Source organism: Carcharodon carcharias, chromosome 15, assembly GCF_017639515.1.
Source record: "Carcharodon carcharias isolate sCarCar2 chromosome 15, sCarCar2.pri, whole genome shotgun sequence".
NCBI lineage: Eukaryota > Metazoa > Chordata > Chondrichthyes > Lamniformes > Lamnidae > Carcharodon > Carcharodon carcharias.
The window spans coordinates 21,997,947-22,012,212 of record NC_054481.1 but is presented as its reverse complement, the minus strand read 5'-3'; the positions used below and the strand labels follow the sequence as shown (position 1 = coordinate 22,012,212).

At 41.7% G+C, this 14,266-nt stretch overlaps 1 protein-coding gene across 4 annotated transcripts in view; it reads left to right on the top strand.

Annotated features, from left to right (window-relative positions):
• Nucleotides 1-14,266, top strand: part of traf7 (TNF receptor-associated factor 7) — a 69,188-nt gene that overhangs the window by 9,011 nt on the left and 45,911 nt on the right. For 2 of the 4 annotated variants that reach the window (XM_041206536.1, XM_041206539.1), the window contains exon 2: nt 7,495-7,550. The exons of 1 other annotated variant lie outside the window; for it this stretch is intronic. The gene's annotated coding sequence lies outside the window, so the exon portion shown is untranslated. Of the gene's footprint in view, nt 1-7,110; nt 7,260-7,494; nt 7,551-14,266 lie in introns of those variants that run through there. One more of the 4 variants, XM_041206538.1, reaches the window with a different exon arrangement.

Genomic DNA, 14,266 nt, shown 5'->3' with positions numbered 1-14,266 from the left:
TTCCCCATTACACTTCACCTTGTAATTTGCCTAATTAACATTTCAAACCTACTTCTCTTCTATACATCAAAGCCTCTAGACCTAAAAACAAAAAAACTGCAGATGCTGAAAATCCAAAACAAAAACAGAATTACCTGGAAAAACTCAGCAGGTCTGGCAGCATCGGCGGAGGAGAAAAGAGTTGACGTTTTGAGTCCTCATGACCCTTCGACAGAACTTGAGTGAATCCAAGAAAGGGGTGAAATAGAAGCTGGTTTAAGGTGTGTGTGTGTGTGTGTGTGTGTGTGTGTGTGTGTGTGTGTGTGGGGAAGTGGAGGGGGTTGGTGTGGTTGTAGGGACAAACAAGCAGTGATAGATAGAAACAGATCATCAAAAGATGTCACAGACAACAGAACAAAAGAACACATAGGTGTTAAAGTTGGTGATATTATCTAAACGAATGTGCTAATTAAGAATGGATGGTAGGGCACTCAAGGTATAGCTCTAGTGGGGGTGGGGGGGAGCATAAAAGATTTAAAAATAATGGAAATAGGTGGGAAAAGAAAAATCTATATAATTTATTGGAAAAAACAAAAGGAAGGGGGAAGAAACAGAAAGAGGGTGGGGATGGAGGAGGGAGCTCAAGAGCTAAAGTTGTTGAATTCAATATTCAGTCCCGAAGGCTGTAAAGTGCCTAGTCGGAAGATGAGGTGTTGTTCCTCCAGTTTGCGTTGGGCTTCACTGGAACAATGCAGCAAGCCAAGGACAGACATGTGGGCAAGAGAGCAGGGTGGAGTGTTAAAATGGCAAGCGACAGGGAGGTTTGGGTCATTCTTGCGGACAGACTGCAGGTGTTCCTCTACATTGGAGAGGCCAAACGTAAACTGGGCGACCACTTTGCAGAACACCTGCGGTCTGTCCGCAAGAATGACCCAAACCTCCCTGTCGCTTGCCATTTTAACACTCCACCCTGCTCTCTTGCCCACATGTCTGTCCTTGGCTTGCTGCATTGTTCCAGTGAAGCCCAACGCAAACTGGAGGAACAACACCTCATCTTCCGACTAGGCACTTTACAGCCTTCGGGACTGAATATTGAATTCAACAACTTTAGCTCTAGAGCTCCCTCCTCCATCCCCACCCTCTTTCTGTTTCTTCCCCCTTCCTTTTGTTTTTTCCAATAAATTATATAGATTTTTCTTTTCCCACCTATTTCCATTATTTTTAAATCTTTTATGCTCCCCCCCACCCCCACTAGAGCTATACCTTGAGTGCCCTACCATCCATTCTTAATTAGCACATTCGTTTAGATAATATCACCAACTTTAACACCTATGTATTCTTTTGTTCTGTTGTCTGTGACATCTTTTGATGATCTGCTTCTATCTATTACTGCTTGTTTGTCCCTACAACCACACCAACCCCCTCCACTTCTCTCCCCCAACTCAACTGCCCCCCCCCCCCCCCCCCCCCCCCCCCCCCCCCCCCCCCCCCCCCCACCACCACACACACACCTTAAACCAGCTTCTATTTCACCCCTTTCTTGGATTCACTCAAGTTCTGTTGAAGGGTCATGAGGACTCGAAACGTCAACTCTTTTCTTCTCCGCCGATGCTGCCAGACCTGCTGAGTTTTTCCAGGTAATTCTGTTTTTGTTTTAAAGCCTCTAGACCAGCTGGCTTGAATCCAATTAAGGCACAGACACAGACACCACTAGAACTCTATTCTAAAGTAATTTCCAATAACATTATAGACATTATTATATCTTCTTGACAAGGCATTGATATTGTGTGGGTCACCAGGCACCACTACTGATGGTATACCTTCATACCAAAATAAATGAACTTCATGTGTTGACAGTGGCAGAAAGCCAACTTTTGTGGGTCCTGAGAATGTAGGTGAGTGACTTAGAAGCGCATCTTTCTCCCAAATGCCTTCCAAAAAGAAAGAAAAGCACTGGTGGTACACTGATTTTAAATAAGTTTGGCAGTCATCTGTAGCTATTTCAGATCTACTCTCTGGGAGCCTAAACAGAATGTTGAAAATGCCTCAAACTTTCATTTATTTTGCCTAAAAATATATCCTAAGACTAACTCAGAGAAACATCACCTACTGCTAAGTGAGAATTTCTTCACATCCCCAGCTAACTAATATCCTTATAATTTCTGAGAGATTGTCAGGCTGTGGTTTAGTCATGTGGATGCAATGCTGGATTGAGACTATCCAGATTAACTTTGTTTAAGACATTTACTGTCCTCTGTGGGTAGACCATTGTCCGCATTTGAAACCTTATATATGAGAGAATAAGATTGTTGTTTTAGCTGCACTGTAGTTTTCCCGAACTGTTAAGGATACCCAGGTTGAAAAATAAGCTGCAAAACATATAGACATCAAGTTCAATTCCTGGCCAGAATTGCTCATCTGTGGTTTTTTTTTTAAAAATGGTCTGTTTACATTGGTCTATAAACAAAAGAGCTGATTCTGGTAGATGGTTTATATGAAGTGCAAACAGTAAGATTTAATGATGTTGGGCAATGCAGTTATGCTCTCAAGACATAACCATCACTAAATATTTTGGTCTGGGTCTGGATCTAGGTGTAACAAACTAGTGGTAATTTGAAGTTTTAATACCAGGAAAAGTTGAGGAGGAGAAGGGATGACTTCAAATATTTGTTTTCTTTCCATAATAAGTGGGTTCCCACTGTAAAGATGCTCAGTACCATAGGGAAATTATTTACTGTTGTTAATTCTGCCCCAGTATGCTATTCTGTTCATTAAATGCTAATGAATAATTTATCATCTTTGGAAATTAGTTTGTCAAACTTTGCATCACATTCCTTGAGTTACTTATGCTAGGAATGGCTGAGATTTTGATATTGTGATTTAATATCCGGGAGATCAAGATGTAGAATCGGTTTGGGTGGAGATGAGGAATAGTAGGGGAAAAAAGTCATTAGTGGGAGTGGTCTACAGGCCCCCTAACAGTAGCCGCAATGTAAGACAAAGTATTTAAGAGAAAATATTGTGTGCTTTTGATAAAGGGATGACAATATTCATGGGTGATTTTAATCTACACATGATCTGGAAAAATCAGATTGGCAGTAATAGCCTAGGTGAGGAGTTCTTAGAATGCTTTCGAGAGAGTTTTTTTAGAGTAGCATGTTCTGGAACCAACCAGGGAGCAGGTTATATTAGACTTGGTATTGTGTAACATGACAGGATTAATTAATGACCTCAGAAAAAAGGCATCCCTAGGTAGTGTGGGGACGAAAGCTGAGCTAGCTGAAGTGAACTGGGAAACCAGGCTAGAGGATAGATCAGTAGAGAAGCAGTGGCAGACATATAAGGTGATATTTCAGAATATTCAGAATAAGTACATTCCCGCTATAAAGAAAAATTCTAAGGGGAGGAATCACCATTCGTGGTTAACTAAAGAAGTTAAGGAAAGCATCAAATTTAAGGAAAAAGCATACAATTCCGTAAAGATGAGTGGCAGGACAGATGATTTGACAGAATATAAAGAACAGCATAGAATGGCTAAAAGGTTAATCAGGCGAAAGAAATTAGAGTATGAGAGGAAGCTAGCTAGAAATTCAAAAATGGAAAGCAAGAGTTTCTACAGATACTTAAAAAGGATAAGAGTAAGTAAAGTGAGTGTTGGTCCTCTAGGGAGTGACAATGGGGAGTTAAAGGTAGATAAAAGGATATGGTGGAAGAAATGAGCAAATATTTTGCTTCTGTGTTCACTATAGAGGGTACAAAAAACATTCCAGTAATAGCTGCAAATCAGGAGGTAAACGGGAGAAAGGAACTTGGTGAAATTGAAATCACTAGGGAAATGGTACTGAGCAAATTGATGGAGTTGCAGGCTGGCAAGTCTGCGGGTCCTGATGGACTACATCCTAGGGTCTTAAAAGAGGTGGCTAATGAGGTAGTCGATGCGCTGGTATTAATTTTCCAAAATTCTCTAGAACATGTTCCATCAGACTGGAAAGTGGTAAATATAACTCCTCTATTCAAGAAGGGAGGGGGGCAGAAAACAGGAAACTAGAAGCCAGTTAGCTTGACATCTGTCGTGGGGAAGTTATTGGAATCAGTCATTAAGGAGGTTGTAGCTGGGCACTTAGAAGAGCTCAAGGCAATTGGGAAGAGTCGGCATGGTTTTGTGAAAGGAAAATTATGTTTAACCAATTTATTGTGGAGTTTTTTGAAGGAATAACATGCACAGTGGATAAAGGGGAGCTTGTAGATGTACTGAACTTGGATTTCCAGAAGGCATTTGATAAGGTACAACATCAACGATTATTACGGAAAGTAAAAGTTTGGGGGTAACATATTAGTATGGATAGAAAATTGGCTGGCTGGCAGAAAGCAGAGGGTTTGCATAAATGGGTATTTTTCTGATTGGCAGTATGTGATGAGTGGAGTCGACAGGGCTCTATACTGGAGACTTAACTTTTTACGATTTAGATGAGGGGGGTGAAGACATGGTAGCTAAATTTGTAGATGACACAAAGATAGGTAGGAAAGTATGTTGTGAAGAGGACATGAGGAGGTTGCAGATGGATATAGATAGGTTGAGTGAATGGGCAAAGATCTGGCAAATGGAGTATTTTGTGGGAAAATGTGAAATTGTTCACTTTGAAGAACAAAAAAGCAGATTATTACTTATATGGAGAATGGCTGCATAATTCTGAAGTGCAGAGGGATCTAGGTGTTCTAGTACATGAGTCACAATAAATTAGTATAACAGGTACAGCGAGTAATTATGAAGGCTAATGGAATTCTATCCTTTATTCCAAGAGGGATTGAACATAAAAGTAAGGATGTTACACTTCTGTTTTACAGGGCAATGGGGAGACCGCACCTTGAATACTGTACGCAGTTTTGGCCTCCTTATTTAAGGAAGGATGTAAATGCATTGGAGGCGGTTCAAAAGAAGTTTACTAGATTGATACCTGGGATGAGTGCGCTGTCTTATGAGGAAAGGTTGGACAGACTGAGCTTGTTTCCACTGGAGTTTAGAAGAATGAGGGATGATTCGATTGAAGTATACAAGATCCTGATTGGCCTTGACAACTTAGACAGCAAAAGGATGTTTCCTTTTGTGGGTGAGCCTGGAACTAGGGGGCACTGTTTTAAAATTAGGGGTCGCCCTTTTAGGACAGAGATGAGGAGAATTTTTTTCTGAAGGTTGTGTGACTTAAAGGTGTTGGAGGGTCACTGAAAATTTTTAAGGCAGTGGTAGAAAGATTCTTGTTAGGCAAGGGAATTAAAGGTAATTGGGGTTAGATGGGAACGTGGAAATCGAAACACGAGAAGATCGGCCATGATCTTATTGAATGGTGGAGCAGGCTCGAGGGGCCGAATGGTCTACTCCTGTTCCTATTTCTTATGTTCTTATAGATTGTGAAGTGTTCACACAAAGCTCAACGTAAGCACCTCATCTTTCGACTAGACACTTCACACCCCTCCGGAATCAATGTTGATCTGAACACTTTCAGGTCACAACTCCAGCCCCCATTTTGTTTCCTTTTCCTTTGTGGGTTTCAATTTTATTCTCATTTTACTCCTGCTTTTGCTTTCAGATGTCAGCTGTTCATCATTCTGTCATTCACACCTCCTCTAGACACATTTTTATTTCAAACGCAGACTGGGTGACTGCTTTGCAGAACACCTTCAGTCTGTCCGCAAGCATGACCCAGACCTCCCTGTCGCTTGCCATTTCAACACTCCACCCTGCTCTCATGCCCACATGTCCATCCTTGGCCTGCTGCTTTGTTCTGGTGAAGCTCAACGCAAACTGGAGGAACAGCACCTCATCTTCCGATTAGGCACTTTACAGCCTTCCGGACTGAATATCGAGTTCAACAATTTTAGATCATGAACTCTCTCCTCCATCCCCACCCCCTTTCCGATCCCCCCCCTTTTTTTTCAATAATTTATATAGATTTTTCTTTTCCCACCTATTTCCATTATTTTTAAATGTATTTCCATCCATTGTTTTATCTCTACCTTTTAATCTATTTCGATCCCTTCCCTTCACCCCAACCCCACTTGGGTTATCTGTACCTTGCTCGTCCTGCTTTCTACCCTTAATTAGCACATTCCTTAGCTAATATCACCACCTTCAACACCTCTTTGTCCTTTTGTCTATGACATCTTTTGGCTATCTCCACCTATCACTGGCCCTCTATCCAGCTCTACCTGCCCCACACCCCCTTAAACCAGCTTATATTTCACCTCTTTTCTATTTTTACTTAGTTCTGTTGAAGAGTCATAAGGACTCAAAACGTTAACTGTGTTCCTCTCCGCAGATGCTGCCAGACCTGCTGAGTTTTTCCAGGTATTTTTATTTTTATTTTGGATTTCCAGCATCCGCAGTTTTTTGCTTTAATCTTTTGTTTCTTTAATTGTCCCATTACCACTCCCTTTGGCCTTGCATCATCAACTCTTATTATGTAATCTCCTGTATTCCATACTATTCTGGACCTTCTCTTTTGTTCTTTTTCCATCCTTCATCGCCTGCTCCCCCCGCCCCCTGCTCTTAAAAACCTCCTGCATCTGTAACATCTCTCAGTTCTGATGAAAGGTCACTGACCTGAAACGCTAACTCTTCACTGATGCTGCCTGACCTGCCGAATATTTCCAGCATAAAAACAAAAAAACTGCGGATGCTGGAAATCCAAAACAAAAACAGAATTACCTGGAAAAACTCAGCAGGTCTGGCAGCATCGGCGGAGAAGAAAAGAGTTGACGTTTCGAGTCCTCAGTTCTGTCGAAGGGTCATGAGGACTCGAAACGTCAACTCTTCTTCTCCGCCGATGCTGCCAGACCTGCTGAGTTTTTCCAGGTAATTCTGTTTTTATTTCCAGCATTTTCTGTTTTTATCTCAGGTTTCCAACTTTCGCAAATATTTTGCTTTTATTAATTTTTTTTTAACGTAGTTTGGGCCACCTTAAGTTAGTTGTTGACAGGGTTTGTTTAAGCCTCTGGAGTTTCTGTGAGCTTGTGACGTCAAGCCTACAGTGGTGTAATCTTTTGTGTCTGCCAGACAATCCTTATTGGCCTAGGTCTGGGTTTTTCCCGTTTCATTTGCATAACATTCTGTCAGCTTGCATGCCTTTCTATGTGCATCACTGGCAAGCTGACTGCTTCCGAGACCAGAAGAAGACATTACTTTGCAGTTAAGACTTTAAAAAAAAAATCTTTTCGTTTAAAACCGCACTGTTGCAATGTATGCTTAAAAAAAGCATCAAGTGGCAATCTGGATTTCTGTGCAGGTAACGTGGTTTTGATCATGTGCTGGCTTGTGTTGCAGAAAGCGAGCGAGACAAGAGAATCTGAGTATTGATTTAAGAACTCTTGAGCAAGGAGGCTTTTGTTCGGGGGAATCGGAGCCAAAACTTGCTGTGCTGCATCTTTTTTTTTTAAAGTCCAATTTTGAAAGCATAATTAGTTTGTAATCAGTTCTCTGTTCTCAAGCAAGTTGACTATTTTACAATTTTCTCTACACAGCACTTCCTCTTTTTGCAATGATGCATCAGACTGCAATACTCAAAGGAGAAAAAATGGCAAGTTTCTTAGACATTTTCTTTTTCAAGTTCAATCTGATTAAGCCCAATAACGCCTTTTCTTGTCTAACTCTCTCCAGAAATTAAGGTTTTATAGTTAAGGGTAAAATTTATTGTTATTGCTCGATCTGAAAGGTGTGCAATTTATTTCAGTGCTTTTGAATCTGGATATTCCGTGGCCCTTATGCTTGGAATTCACTCTGAACAGTTAGTTTAAAGACTGAGGTCATTCTCCCACACGGTGGATAGGAGAACGGATTGTATCACATCATTTAGTTTAATTCAGTTTTGTATTACTTTGGAGCAAACTTTATCCATTTAATTTGCTGCTTTTTTATTTTGCTTCCTCTTTTAATTTTGACTGGAATTTTGGAATTCTGAATAAGGAATCAGGGTTGGAGTAAAACAACTGATATAGTAAGTCATGGAAAAAACTGTTCAGTGTTGAGATCAGGGAGATTTGAGTATCAAATGAGTAGTACAATTGTAGATTGTTGTGCCTAAAGTATAATGTCCTTAACACTCTCGGGCTTCTGTTCGTCTGCATCTGACAACTTACTTGTGCATTATTTCAGCTTCTATATTGTATTAATGAATAAAGTTTATACAGCAATAACACTGTGCCTTGGGTTGCTGCCAGTGTATTGCAGAAGTTGGGACTTGGGGTTCAGTAGGTGTGTCAGTACTTAAAGCAGGTCCTCCAAACAGATAAGTGTAAAAGCTTTGCTTTGGGAGCAAGGGAGAACCTGCTCAGTGCTTTTGCAAAAAGATAATTGAGAGGCAGATTTTTCCTGGTCAGTGAAAGGAGAAGGCTACAAGTTCCAATTTTTTCCCTCCATATTCAAATGTTTTGTGTTCTAAACAGTGTTATAGCACAAAGTGAAATGAAAGTTATGTCTTTTAAAACAAACCATCATTGCCTGGTGTGTGCAGAAAGTAACCTAAAGTGATTGTGATGTTCTTTTTGAAACTGCAATTCTGCTGTTTCTTTTCTGAGTCTGTATATAAAGCATATATTTGCATTTTTAAATAAAGATATTTGTGTTTGCGAGACATTACATTTAATCCAGTGGCTCATATATTTTATTTTCAATCTGCAAATTCAGCTTAGGGGTTTTTAGATTAGCTAGCTCTTGTTAAATTCAGATTGTGGGAAAATATAACCACATGTCCGCTTTCCTTGTTTAACCTTCTTTCTGCTCCCAGAGTTACAGACCCTATACAAAAACAGAATTACCTGGAAAAACTCAGCAGGTCTGGCAGCATCGGCGGAGAAGAAAAGAGTTGACGTTTCGAGTCCTCATGACCCTTCGACAGAACTTGAGTTCGAGTCCAAGAAGGAGTTGAAATATAAGCTGGTTTAAGGTGTGTGGGGAGTGGGGTGGGGGGACAGAGAGAGAGAGAGAGAAGTGGAGGGGGGGTGTGGTTGTAGGGACAAACAAGCAGTGATAGAAGCAGATCATCAAAAGATGTCAACGACAATAGTACAATAGAACACATAGGTGTTAAATTGTGTTCTATTGTACTATTGTCGACATCTTTTGATGATCTGCTTCTATCACTGCTTGTTTGTCCCTACAACCACACCCCCCCCTCCACCTCTCTATCTCTCCGCCCCCCACACACACACCTTAAACCAGCTTATATTTCAACTCCTTCTTGGACTCGAACTCAAGTTCTGTCGAAGGTCATGAGGACTCGAAACGTCAACTCATTTCTTCTCTGCCGATGCTGCCAGACCTGCTGAGTTTTTCCAGGTAATTCTGTTTTTGTTTTGGATTTCCAGCATCCGCAGTTTTTTTGTTTTTTTTACAGACCCTATAAATGTGTGGGTCTAGATTTCTGCTGCCACAATAAGTACTTTAGCAATTTAAACACGGGGACTGGATTTTACACTCGTTGCGGGCCGGTTTGAAGGTGGGGGATGGGGGGTCATGTAAAGTTCAACAAGTGGGCTCCCCACAGCCTACGTGCCTGCCCTCAACCTGTCTGAAATTTTACAGAGTGAGAGGGAAGTGTGGGCAGCCTATTCATCCTTGGGCCTGTTGACGCCCTTAAAGGGCTGCTTAAGGGCCCCATCTTGCCCCCACCCTATTTTACCTGTAGCGGGGGAGGCCTTTGCCATGCCAGAAGCCCAGAAGCTTTAGCTGTGTGTCAGGCAATCCTCCCCACAGCCTCTTGAACCCGGCCCCCCACCCCCTCTCATTGAGACCCCCCGAACTCGGACTTTCCTGGGCTCCTGGGCATGGTGGGATCACCTGTTATCCCAGCTGTGGCCGTCACTCCCAGCAGGCACTGCTGGGACTACAAAACTGCTGCCCATTTAATCGGCTGTCTGCTCTCTAAGGCATTACTTCCTCCCAAGATGGGGCAGCAGTCTTGTGTTAAAGCAGTTAATGTTGCTCCTAGCATTAAATTGCTATGGGGCAGCCATTGGGGTTGTGACATTTTAGCCTCAGGTGGGGACAGGGGGGACGAATCTGTGGGGCCCTGTAAAATCCAGCCAGGGAGCTAGCACAAAAATGTTGCTCCCTCCCCAACAATTGATATCAAATAAGCACCTTAAAAGCAGAGGGATGATTCTCAAAGTTATGTACTGTAAATTGCAACATGTAATTGTTTCTCCTTACCTGTGCTAACTTGCTTTTGTTTGAATTTATTCAATTTCTCTTACTGGGTGGTGCAATGAGTCAATCACCTCTGGGTTTGAGTTTAACTAGGATTGAAGGAATGAAAGAATATTAATCAGCTGTTAGGATTTGTAGTGAAATTGAGTTTATAGGACTATTAACCTGGAATGGACGCTGGAAACTTCTGAGAATTGTCTTTGAAATAGCCAGTTTTAATCAGACTGAAAGGTTGCCTGGAGTGGGAAATGGGGGAAAAATGGTCTTTTTAGCTAGCTTTACACTAACTCTTCCATCTTTCAGTTATTATGTTTTCAACTTTCTTGCCCCAAGAAGCAAAAGTTGCATAAAGATATTTTGAACTGGATCCCAGTGTTTACTAAACCTAGGAAGTAGGGATGAATCCCGCTTCTATCCAGCTTTACTCACTTTCCCATGTGCTTTTGTAAGAGAGTAGCTGATGGCCCGAATGTGATGTCTGATCAGTGATTGGCACCTTTTTCTTTAACAAAGGCCGAAGAGGATGTTTTTTTTTCAAAATGACATTGGTGGCTGTCAATTTGCTGGTATTGCCTTGTATTACCTTTTTCATATACAGGTTTTTGACTTTTCGAACTGTGCCATTTTATTGAATAGTTAAGCTGTAATTGATCCACTTTTTCTTGTGACTCAAAATGGGCAGAATATCTTCTTTAGCCCTAAGTTCTGCATTTTGAAACGAAACTGATTACGAAGTGTAGCAAACAACAACAAACAACAGTAAGATAAGATCAGACTAGGGATTTTTTTTTGAAAGTTAATTAGTCATCTGATGCGTGTACAAGTGACTGTGCGTGAAATTATTTCAGTTTACGCATGGTGGGGGTGGGGGTGGGGTACCTGGTTCCTAAGAGACTAACAGCAAGCCTAAACTGACAGCTAGACAGCAAAACAAGTTGGAAAGCAAATGGATAAAAGTGGTTTATTGTCTATATGCAACGTGATTGGCATGCAATCATGTATGGAACTTTTTTGTATGGATTTTGCTGACATTTGAACATTTTAGCGTACTGAAATGTTTTAAAATTTGGCTTTTTAATTCGGCATGGTTCCAATGACTTTCTCTGCCTATAAAGAAGTCAACAAACACTATTTGACTATGCTTCAAAAACTACACCTTCCACAGTGTCTTTTAATGTAGTGACTCTTCATCCCATGGCTCCTAACAGAAGCATTATTAAACAAAACATGACACCAAGACATGCAAGATGACCAAAAGCATGGTTAAAGAGGAAGGTTTTAAGGGCTGTCTTAAAGGGGTGAAGTGAGGTAGAGAGGTGTAGGCAGGGAATTCCGAAGCTTGGGGCTTAAACAACTGTCACCAATGGTGGAGCGTTTAAAAATGGGGATGCGTAAGAGGCCAGAGCTAGAGAAGTAGGTATCTAATGGGTAATATGGCTGGTGAAGATTACAGAGATGGGGAAAGCCAAGGCCGTGGAGGGATTTGAAAATAAGCATGGGAACTTTAAAATCAAGATATTGCTTCACCTGCAGCCAGTGTAGGTTAGTGAGCACAGGAGTGATAGCAGAACAGGACACGCTGTGAGTTAAGTCACAGGCAGCAGTGTTTTGGATGACCTCATGTTTCTGGGAAATAGAATGTGGGAGACCAGCCAGAGTGCGATGAAATAGTCAAGTTTAGAGGTAGTGATGACATGGATGAGGGTTTCAACGACAGATGAACCGAGATAGGGGCAAAGTCAGGTGATGGAAAGTCAGGAGGTGGAAACAGGTGGTCTTAATAATGGCACGAATATGAGTTCAGAAGCTCATCTTTGGATCAACGTGACATCCAGGTTACAGACATTTCTAATCTCAGATTGTTGCCAGGACGAGGGATGGAGTCTGTAGCTCGGGAACAGAGTTTGGAACATGGACAGAAAAAAATGCCTTCAGTCTTCTCAAATTGGAAGAACTTTCTGCTCATGCAGTACTGGATGTCAGATAAGGAATCTGATAATTTGGCAACAGTGGATGAGTCAAGAGCTGGGTGTCATCAGTGTGCAAGTAAAAACTAATGCTTTGCCTTTGGATGATGTTGCTGAGTGACAGCAAGTAGACTGGAAATAGGAAGGGCCCAAGGATAGCTCCTTGGGGGACACCAGAGGTAACAGTGTGGTTGTGGGAAGAGAAGCCATCACAATTGATTCTCTGGCTATGATTAGATAGGTAAGAATGGAACCCAGGTAAGAGCAGTCCCAGCAAACTAGGTGACAGTGGAGAGGGGTTGTTGGAGGATGGTGTGGTCAACCGTGTCAAAGGCTACAGACAGGTCAAGAAGGATGAGGAGGGAAAGTTTACCTTTGTCACAGTCACATAGGACGCCATTCATGCCTTTGATAGGAAATGCTCTGGTACTGTGGCGGGGCAGAAACCTGGTGGGAGGGATTCAAAAATGGAGTTCTGGGAAAAATGGGAACACAACTTAGGAGGCAACAAAAAGGGCTTTGGAGAAGAAAGGGAGGTAGGAGATGAGATGATAGCTTGCAAAGACGTTAGGGTCAAGGGTTGTTTTTTTTGAGTAGAGGGGTGATGATGGCCGATTTAAGAGAGAGAGGGACAGCACCTGAAGAGAGAACCACTTACAGTATCAGTAAGTCAGACTTGATACTGTAACTGTGAAGTTGCTTACTGTAACAAAAACAGAAAATACTGGAAAAACTTAACAGGTCTGACAGCATCTGTGGAGAGAAAAACAGAGTTAATATTTCGAATCCATATGACCCTTCTTCAGCTCTGAAGAAGGGTCGTACGGACTGAAAACGTCAACTCTGTTTCTCTCTCCACAGATGTTGTCAGACCTGCTGAGTGTTTCCAGCATTTTCTGTTTTTGTTTCAGATTTCCAGCATCTGCAGTATTTTGCTCTCATTTAAGTTGCTTACTGTAACCTGCATCAACCTATATAAAGCTGCACTGATTTTGCAGTAATAATAACACTGAGGCGATCAGTACTTGCCATTATTATGGATTAAATTGGACAGCAACTTCCAGAGCCCACACATGCGCAATTCAATGTGGAGACCCAGAAGTTGCTATCTGATTTACTCTGCTCTATTATATGCTGTGTCCCCCAAGGATCATATGCTGTGCTATACCGGTACCTCACTGAGGGAGACAGTGTTGAAATCCATGGAAGGGCATGAAGGACTGCTGCATTCTGATTTAAGTGCATTTCTAGCAGTGTGATGTCTTCTTTACTGCCAAACAATCTCTGGCACTGGAAATGTAATTTTATGAGTGTGGTGATTCATTCCTTCATTATTTAAAATACAAGACTTCTAATAATAATTACATTACTTTTGTTTACATTTCTTGGTTTTGCATCTTAGTGTGTTAGTGTGGCTACTTCAAACTGGTTGAAGAACCAGGCTGTTGCTTTCTCTGCTCACATGGGCCTCAGATTCCTTGCAGACGGCATAGGAACATCCAACTTAGCAGGAGTAGACCATTTGGCCCTTCTCTGCCATTTAATAAGATCATGGTCTCAACTCCACTCTCCTGTTTGCCCCCCCCCCATAACCCTTGACCCCCTTGTCTACCAAAAATCTGTCTAACTCTGCCTTGAATAAATTTAATGACCCAGCCTCCAGTGTTCTCTGGGGAAGAGAATTCCACATACTAATAACCCTCAGAGAAAATAATTCTCCTCATCTCAGTCTTAAAATGGAGACATATGAATTAGGAGCAGGAGTAGCCCTCTTATTCTTAAACTGTGTCCCTGAGTTCTATCCTCCCTACAAGAGGAAACATCTTCCTGGTATCCACCCTATCAAGTACCTTCAGGCTCTTGTATCTTTCAATAAGATCACCTCTCATTCTGCTAAACTCCAATGGGTATAGGCCTAACCTGTTCAACCTTTCTTCATAAGATAAACCCTTCATCCCAGGAATGAGTTGAACAGGCACTGCACTGGATCAGATGCCTGATGACAGCAAGTTGCCACTCAATAATCCTCAAAGGGCAGCTGTAAAAGGCAGAAAGACAGACTTGCATTTATGTAGCACTTTTCATGACCAATTAGTGCCTCAAAGAGCTTTACAGCCAATGA